Below are 7,070 nucleotides of genomic sequence, written 5' to 3'. Positions count from 1 at the left end.
CGCCCGCCCGCGAGTCCGCCCGCCGCGCAGCCAATCAACGGTCGGCGCGCGCGGCATCACGGGAGTTGTAGTCCTGTAAGCGCGCGGAGCCGGTCGGGCGCCTACGGAACTCGACCCTCGGGCCACAGGGGCTACGTTGTGAGGAAGAAGTGCGAGGTCCCGCCGCCTCCTAGACCGAGATCGCGGTGAGCGGGCCGCGGCGCACGGTGGGCACGACCTGGGCGGGGCGCCTGCACTGTCGCCCCGCGCCTGCGGATCCCGGGAACACGCGCGGCAGGCCCCAGACCGGCCTCCCTCAGCTTCGCGGACTGTCTGGGCCGGGGGTCTCAACCTTGACTTCAGGGACCGGTCGCTGGGGCAGACCCTTAGTGGTGTTCAGGCCCTCTGGGCTGCTGTCAGTCAAGGGACGGTCGTCGCGCGCCAATTGTTAAGTCTTTCAGTGTTCGTGCAAACCCGCTGACGCCCTCCCCGAGCATAGGGAGACTGCGCACCTGAGCCCGCCCCCACGCGCGCACTGCGGAGAGGTAGTGACAGGAATATAATACACGGTACAAAATAACTACTCTAGAGAGGGCCGGATGACTAAGTCAGCAAACACTTAAGGAACACAACTGTGTCCGCTGCGCGGCTCCCGCAGTAGACACAAGAGTGAATGAGCAAAGAATGGACTTCGGTCACAGAGTGGAGAGGAAGCCGACTCCGTCCATGGAGGCCCCTAGCAGAACTGGATCTGGTAGTCCCGGGTCATGAGGGGAGATTCTGCTGGAGAAAGAGAAGTCTCCATTCCCACCCTTTGAAATGTGTAGGATGCCCTCAGATTCTTTGGCCCGTTCATAGGTATAGCTGCACTAAAAACGCGGGAGCCTACAATGTATTTAGGACTAGCAGAGAGGAAGAGAGTTGAGGGTATGGACAGAGACTGTACTGCCCCACAAGTTAGCAGGCCAGGGTGCGGTGGCTCACCCCTGTAATCCCAGCACTTTGGAAGGTCAAGGTGGGAGGAACGCTTGAATCCAGGAGTTCCAGCTCACCCCTGGGCAACACAGGGAGACCCCTTCTCTATTTTAAAAATAATAAAATAGGGCCGGGCACGGTGCCTCACACCTGTAATCCCAGCACTTTGGGAGGCTGAGGCGGGTGGATCATGATGTCAGGAGTTCAAGACCAGCCTGGCCAACATAGTGAAACCCTGTCTCTACTAAAAATACAAAAAATCGGCCGGGCATGGTGGCTCACGCATGTAATCCCAGCACTTTGGGAGGCCAAGGCAGGCGGCTCACCTGAGGTCAGGAGTTCGAGACCAGCCTGATCAACGTGGAGAAACCCTGTCTCTACTAAAACTACAAAATTAACCGGGCGTGGTGGCACATGCCTGTAATCCCAGCTATTTGGGAGGCTGAGGCAGGAGAATCGCTGGAGCCCAGGAGGCGAAGATTGCAGTGAGCCGAGATCGCGCTACTGCATGCCAGCATGCCAGCCTGGGTGACAGAGCGGGAGTCCATCTCAAAAAAAAAAAACAAAACAAAACAAAAAAATAATACAGCCGGGCGCGATGGCTCAAGCCTGTAATCCCAGCACTTTGGGAGGCCCAGGCGGGCGGATCACGAGGTCAGGAGATCGAGACCATCCTGGCTAACACGGTGAAACCCCGACTCTACTAAAAATACAAAAAAATTAGCTGGGCCTGGCGGCGGGCGCCTGTAGTCCCAGCTACTCGGGAGGCTGAGGCAGGAGAATGGCGTGAACCCGGGAGGCAGAGCTTGCAGTGAGCGGAGATCTCGCCACTGCACTCCATCCTGGGCGACAGAGCAAGACTCCGTCTCAAAAAAAAAAAAAAAAAAAAAAAAAAAAAAAAAAAATGCAAAAAACTAGCCGGGCGAGGTGGCGGACACCTGTAGTCCCAGCTACTCAGGAGGCTGAGGCAGGAGAATGGCGTAAACCCGGGAGGCGGAGCTTGCAGTGAGCGGAGATCACGCCACTGCACTCCATCCTGGGCGACAGAGCAAGACTCCGTCCCAAAAAAAAAAAAAAAAAAGCAAAAAACTAGCCGGGCGAGGTGGCGGTGACCTGCAGTCCCAGCTACTCAGGAGGCTGAGGCAGGAGAATGGCGTAAACCCGGGAGGCGGAGCTTGCAGTGAGCTGACATCCGGCCACTGCACTCCAGCCTGTGCGACAGCGAGACTGTTTCAAAAAAAAAAAACCACACACAAAACTAGCCAGGCACGGTGGCAGGCACCTTAAATCCCAGCTACTCAGGAGGTTGAAGCAGGAGAATCGCTTGAACCCGGGCAGCAGAAGTTGCAGTGAGTGGAGATCGCGCCAGTGCACGCCAGCCTGGGTGACGGAGTGAGACTCCATCTCGAAAAAATAATAATAATAATAATAAAATAAAAAGAAGAAGTTAGCAGTGTCCTTTAGTCCTCAGCTTTGAAGGGCAAGATCTTAATTCAGTTCAACTACAGTAGATCAGAATTTGGAAGACTAACTCAAGTCAGTCAAACTCACAATAGCCCAACCCTTAAATCCTGCCAGGGGACATAGCTCTCTAGGATTGCAATGTTCCTAATCCCTTCCTTCTATTAAACTACCTAGAAACTTATTTAGTCATTAGAAATTTCTTGGTATGATAGCTTTTAAATATGCCCACAGTTTTTTTTGACAATCGGCTCCTTAAAAGCTTAGCCAAGCCCGGCGGCTCACACCTGCAATCCCAGCACTTTGGGAGGCCAAGGCAGGCGGATTACCTGAGGTCAGGAGTTCAAGACCAGCCTGGCCAACATGGTGAAACCCTGTCTTTACTAAAAATACAAAAATTAGTTGGTCGTGTGCCTGTAATCCCAGCTACTCGGGAGGCTGGGCTGGAGGATTGCTTGAACCTGGGAGGTGAAGGTTGCAGTGAGCCGAGATCGCACCACTGTACTCCAGCCTGGGCAACAGAGTAAGACTCGATCTCAAAAAAAAAAAAGAAAAAAAGGCCAGGCACAGTGGCTCGTGCCTGTAATCCCGGCACTTTGGGAGGCCAAGGTGGGTGGATCACCTGAGGTCAGGAGTTTGAGACCAGCCTGGCCATCATAGTGAAACCCTGTCTCTACTAAAAATACAAAAAATAGCCAGGCATGGTGTGCCTGTAATTCCAGCTACTCAGGAGGCTGAGGCAGGAGAATCACTTGAACACGGGAGGCAGAGGTTGCAGTGAGCTGAGATTGAGGCACTGCACTGTAGCCTGAGCGACAGAGTGGACCCTGTCTCCCAAAAAAAAAAAAAAAAAAACTGGAGTTAGGTGGGTGTGGTGGTTCATGCCTGTAATCCCAACAATTGCGAGGCCAACGCAGTTGGATCACTTGAGCCCAGGAATTCCAGACCAGCCTGGGCAACATGGCAAAACCCTGTCTCCACAAAAAATATATAGAAAAAAAAATTAGCCAGTCATGGTGACACACACCTGTAGTCCCAGCTACTCTAGGAGGCTAAGGTGGGAGGATCTCTTGAGCTCAGGAGGCAGAGGTTGCAGTGAGCCAAGATTGTGCCACCATACTCCAGCCTGAGCAACAGAGTGAGACTCTGTCTCCAAAAAAAAAAAAAAAAAAAAAGCTGGAGTTTAATTCTAATTCCCCTCCCATTGAGTGTGGTCTGGACTTCACTGACTTTTTAATAAATAACATGGGACAGAAGTGAGTGTAGTTGATTTCCAAGGCTAGATCATAAAAGATACTGTGACCTCCACCTTGCCCTCATTTGGATTACTCATTCTAGGAAAGCTAGACGCATGGTAGAGATGTGGTGGTGAGGCCATTCGAGCAGCCCTATAGAAAGGCCCACATGGTGAGGATCTGAGGCATCCTACCAGTAGTCAGGAGAGATACGCTTGGAGGTGGAACCTCTATTCCTGGCAGACCCCTTGACCAAAACCTCATGAACCACCCTGAGGCAAAACCACCCAGCTAAGTCACTCCTGAATTCCTAACCCTCAGAAACCAGGAGATAATGAAGGTTTGTTGTTTTAAGTCATTACACTTTGGGGTAATTCATTATACAGCAAAAGACAACTAATATCTTGGTGATCAGGACTGTGTCATACTTAGCGTTATTAATCTTTGGGAGTTCTCAGCCCAATTCAAAGTGTTCCCCACATGGGCCTGCCTTGCTTTCATCCTTCCTTCATTGTGGACTGAATGCCATAAGACTATCGCAGCCCATGCAAAGCAGGAACCAGAAATGGGCTGGGTTTTGCTGTTGTTTTAGTTGGTTTGGTTGGTTTGTCTGTTTCAGTGAAAGATAACAGAAGGTGCACTTCGGGAGATTCCAACATGATTATTGAATCAAAGACTGTGTGTGTAGTGGTAAGTCTATTAGATTCTCTGGGTTCATAAGCCAGAAAAAGGTTAAGAACCATCCTCTAAGGAGAAATCTCACAGCTAAGGCTTGCCATGTTAAAGAGTTTGCACTTCCAGAAACAAGGGCACTCATGTCTACCCTGTACTGTTCTAGGTGTCTTCCCATCCTGCCAGATGCACGGAGCACATATTCTGCAACTCCTAGCTCTATCCTTTGGGCAGTGCTGAATAAACACTAACAAACTCGGGCTCTGTGGCTTACATTGTAAGTAGACCTCCTGCCCTGCTGTTACTTAACACATCTTTATTTTGTTTCCCAGTCATGTTACGACACACTCACATTAAGATGTTCTTTCATATTCAAGTTCAGAATATTTGCTCCATTCACTTGATTGAATTTGGAGACTTCCCAAGTCTTTACATCAGCATGTCTTCTGAGTTTATCCAGATTATGTTTTGTACCCTCTGTACAAATGGACCGTGGATGTTAATTAGAAGGGCCTCGCCAGTTTTCAATCACATGTTACTCGTGGGGTTTGTTAAATCAGCTTTTGTCTCAGAGGGAGCTTCGGTGCTTGGATTACACTATATTTGGAATTTGTAGCCTTCTATGCACTGACTTGCCCCGCCTTCCTACCTGGCTTCAGAAGTCCGGGATTCTCTAACTTGAGCATCCATCAGAATCACCTGGAGGTCTCCTAAAAACACAGATTGATGGCGCGCCCCTTGGAGTTTGGATGTGCATATCTGATCAGCTCCCCAGGATGCTCATGCTGCTGACCCACTTTAGGAAGTTCTGCTTTAGGAGTTAGTATGTCTCTGAGCAGACGCTGGACCAGTATGTTCTGGAGACCATGCGCTTCCCATCCCAGAATAGATGCTACTTCCTGTTCTCCATCCCCAGCCCCCAGCCACACCTATATGACCACAGTTCTGTTCAACTGGTGCCCCAGCACTCATATCTGTGGGCCCTGCTCATCTCAAACGATCCATATTTTTCTCTCAGGCCTGCCTTGCTTTCAGTCATCCTCAGCTGTGGCCCGAACACCATAAAACAGCAGCCATTCCTGGCAGGAATACGAGGTGAGCCAGTTCTTTTCAGGAAAGATGACAGAACAGAAGATACACTGTGGGAAGTTCCAACCTCATGCATGTACAAGCTCGATGCCCTGGACTCTAAGCTGCTTGAGGGCAGTGTCTCTCTGATTCACCTCTGTCTCCCTCACAGTTCCCATTATGCATGGTGCCTTGCACATGATGGGTGCTCAGTTAACATTAATAGGCAGGTGAGGCCAGGCGTGGTGGCTCACACTTGTAATCCTAGCACTTTGGGAGGTGGAGGTGGGCAGATCACCTGAGGTCAGCAGTTCAAGACCAGCCTGGCCAACATGGTGAAACCACGTCTCTACTAAAAATACAAAAATTAGCTGGGCATGTTGGCACGCATCTGTAATCCCAGCTACTTGGGAGGCTGAGGCTGGGGAATCGCTTGAACCCGGGAGGTGGAGGTTGCAGTGAGCCGAGACCACACCACTGCACTCCAGCCTGGGTGACAGAGTGGGACTCCATCTCAAAAAAAACAAAAAAAACCAACAGGTGAATGACTGTTCATACTCCTACTTTCTCCACAAACTTGCAAACATGTGTCTGCATCTAGACATCTGTAAACCTGCTATCACCCACACACATTTTCTATTAGTTAGGATTAGGTTTGGCTGCAAGTCACAGAAACCTCCAAAGAGCAGTGGCTTAAATAAGAAAGAAATGTGTTTCTCTCACATAAACGAAGTAGTTGGGAGAGAACAACACAGTCTTGGCATTGTGGTTCCACAAACTTGTTAGGTACACAGGCTCCTATTTTGCTCCTTCATGGCCTTCACTGCACAGTTGCTACTTCATGGTCTAAGATAGCTGCTCAGGCTCCAGACCTTATGTTCACATGCCAGCCACCAGGAAAGAGACAAAAAGGGGTATGCCATTTCCCTACAGGTGCAGTTCCAAGGGGTCTCTTACACCACTTCTGCTTACACCTCATTAACCACATGGCCATGCTTAGCAGCAAAGAAGGCTAGAAAATATAGCCTTATGCCTGGCTAAAAGTCATGGTTGCTTTTCCACATGAGAAGGAATAAAGGATAAAAGGAGGGAAATTGGCATATCCTACCTCACACCAGTAGGAGGCAGATGGAAAAAAAGAGAAGTTGGCTCCCAGCACAGGAATGGCAGGGAAGCTGTGGCTGGAAGAACAGGGGTGGAGGATGGGTAACAGGCCACAGAGAGATGGGCGGGTCCCCCTAGCTGGGGGTCAGGAAGGGCTTGCAGAAGGGTTTACTGCTCACCGTCTCTCTCTCTCTTTCTGTCTCTCTATCTCTCTCTTTCTGTCTCTCTTATCTCTCTCCATCTCTGACACACACACACACGCACGCACACACACACTCAGTCTTGCTAAGAGAGAATTCTGAGAAGGTGGAGTTCTCTGTGGGGAAGGAATATGTATTTCCTACTCATCATGTTTCCCTGAAAATGGGACTTCTATTAATAATACTCCTGGCCTCTGTCTACCTGGGGAAGAGGAAGCGTGACTTACCTGAGAGAAGCTGGGAAGGAAGAACCAAGCATATGTGGCTTGGTCCCCTCTCCTCTTTAGAAGCCAGCCGGTCCATCAGAAGTGTGTGTTCTGCCTGTCCCTGCAATGTGGAGGGCTGGGCTTTATACCTGTGCCAAGGACAGGTAGAT

At 50.2% G+C, this 7,070-nt stretch overlaps 1 long non-coding RNA gene across 1 annotated transcript in view; it reads left to right on the top strand.

Annotated features, from left to right (window-relative positions):
* The first annotated feature begins 99 nt into the window (after nt 1-99).
* LOC115892961 overlaps nt 100-7,070 on the top strand; it is a 7,075-nt gene continuing 104 nt past the window's right edge. The window contains exons 1-2 of the long non-coding RNA XR_004052923.1: nt 100-548; nt 6,982-7,070. The exon at nt 6,982-7,070 is cut by the window's right edge and continues 104 nt beyond it. This is a non-coding gene — a long non-coding RNA (uncharacterized LOC115892961). The remainder of the gene's footprint in view (nt 549-6,981) is intronic.

The sequence above is a fragment of the Rhinopithecus roxellana genome, chromosome 13 (assembly GCF_007565055.1).
Source record: "Rhinopithecus roxellana isolate Shanxi Qingling chromosome 13, ASM756505v1, whole genome shotgun sequence".
In the NCBI taxonomy this organism is placed as follows: domain Eukaryota; kingdom Metazoa; phylum Chordata; class Mammalia; order Primates; family Cercopithecidae; genus Rhinopithecus; species Rhinopithecus roxellana.
The sequence above is the reverse complement of the archived record's forward strand: the minus strand, read 5'-3'. Positions and strand labels throughout refer to the sequence as shown.